Here is a 2,057-nt window from a genome sequence, read left to right as displayed (position 1 = left end):
GGCGGAGAAGGGCAATTACAGTTTTCCTCCAGCGCGCGACTCAAATGCCGCATTTCGGATGCACCGCCGCGCCCGGCCTGCGTGTTGGGGAGCGGGGCCCGGGGGCAGGGAGCCGACTCGCAAGTGTATCGGAGATTAGGGCGCGCGGCGGCGGGGGCGGGCGCTGGGCAAACACGGCGGCCGCCTCAATCCCTCGCCCTCGATTCAGCCCGCGGCGACAGGCCCGGGCGGCCGCCGGCGGAGGGTCGTGGGGGAAGGCCCGGCCGCCCGCCCCTGGGGAGGCTCGGCCGCCAGCAGGCGCGGTGCGGGGCGTGGGCTCCCCCGTCGGGGCGGCTGGAGGAGGCAGCTCCCCGGCAGGGGAACAATGGGTGCCCCCTCCTTCCAGTGGCAGGAATTCTGCACGGTGTCCGGAATGGGCCTACACGCCGAGGGCCAACTCCGTCAAAACTGAGTTGCACCCAAAATCATGACAAGGAACGGAGGGAAAAAGGAGGGCGCAGGAAACTGCAGGACCCGAGGAGCACGGGCTGAAGGACACGGAGCTGGCTGACGAGGGCGAGTAGCTGAGGAAGGGCCAGTGGAGGAAAGCCTGGCACAACTCCTCTGGCCCCTCCAACCCCTCTGGATTCACCCTCCAGGCGGGCTCGAAAGCTCCCCTCTCCCTGCACCCCTAATTCTCTGTCTGCCTGGTGGAGGGGTTGGTGTAAAGGGCGAAGAGCCCTCTGCCAGGCACAGCTGAGGGCCTGAACCCACATAGAAGGAGGAAGAAGCCCCCAGTGCCCAGGGAACAGCACTGATGCTGTCAGCGCCCCCAAGACCTGGGGGAAGCAAGCCTTTGCCAGGCTTCCAGCAGCCCCAGAGGAGCTGTTGAGTCTTAAGCCAGATCTTCCAGGGATCCAGAGATCAAAAGGACAGTCTAAGGCTCCTGGAAAACCTTCTCACAAGGTGCCCTGAGACACCCCCACACTGGCCTCTGCCAGGTCCCCAGCTAAAGCTCCTCCTGCCCTTCCTTGCCCCTCCCCTCAATCTGTACTCCTACCTGTTCCTAAGCAGACTGATCATCCTTTTCTTTTCTTTTAAAAGAAACTTTCTTTTCCATCAGCCTTCTTTCCATTTTCCGCTAAAGGCTCTGAAAGGACAGCGTAAGAGGACTCAGTGGTTGTCCTTCCCCATTCAGTGGCCTGGCAGGGGAGCTGCAGACCAGTCTTCACCAGGGAACTGCTATAGGGCACAGAGGGCACTGCACCTTCAGACCAGTCTGCAGCCCCCTAGGGTGAGTAGCCATAAACTCAGGAGCTGGAGCTGTCCATTCACCCTGAAATTCCTCCGTGGTGGCAGCGGTTTCAGCAGCAGCCTGAGCTTCCTGTCAGTCTCTTCAGGATTCTTGTAGAAGTAGAGGTCAAGCATGACCTCCCATGGGTGTTCACGGGAGATGGTGCCACACATGTGCAGAACTTCCTGGGACAGCATCCACCACGTAAGGCCCATTGGGTGTGCTCCCTTGTAATCGCAGGGATGACAATGTCCACACAGCACAGGAGAGGGTTTGTGTTTCATGAGCAATGGTGGGCAGCCTCTGTGAGAGGCTGGGGTCAGCCCTGGGGTCAGTAACCATCCCAAATCTTGGCTGCTAGAAAGCTGCCGGGATCTGGTTAGTGAAGGTTCCAAGTGACCAGCAATAAGAGTAGCTCTGGCAGCAGCAGCAAACTTCAGCAGCAGCTCACTGACCAGTGTTTCTGGGTGACATGACACTGATAGCATCAGTGGCAACAGTGGCACTGGCTGCCAGCAGAGGCTTCTCCCACTTTCTCTTCAAATTCATGATGTAGATGCCACCACTTTTCCTTTTGCACATGGGCTGTTCCATTTGAAGGTCAAGTTTGGTGCCCCTTTAAGTGGATTCTTGCTGCAAGGAATTTGCGGACATCTTCCTCTCTCATCTGCAAGACTTCAAGTCTCTGGCCAGTGTCAAAGTTTCCCTTTAAGTTCCCATGGGAACCCAGAACAATGCCCTGGGAACCTCTTTCTGGGTACCATGGAAAAACCAGGATGATCAT

The 2,057-nt window shown here is 58.5% G+C and overlaps 1 pseudogene across 1 annotated transcript; it reads right to left on the bottom strand.

The window, feature by feature from the left end:
• Positions 1–1,173: 1,173 nt before the first annotated feature.
• On the bottom strand, positions 1,174–2,057 carry LOC311171782 (small ribosomal subunit protein uS2-like; annotated as a pseudogene). The gene has a single exon. The product of its transcript is annotated as a small ribosomal subunit protein uS2-like (transcript).

Source organism: Talpa europaea (assembly GCF_964194135.1).
Source record: "Talpa europaea genome assembly, chromosome: 6".
Lineage (NCBI taxonomy): Eukaryota > Metazoa > Chordata > Mammalia > Eulipotyphla > Talpidae > Talpa > Talpa europaea.
Note: the sequence above shows the minus strand (reverse complement) of the source record. Positions and strands in the feature narration are given on the sequence as shown.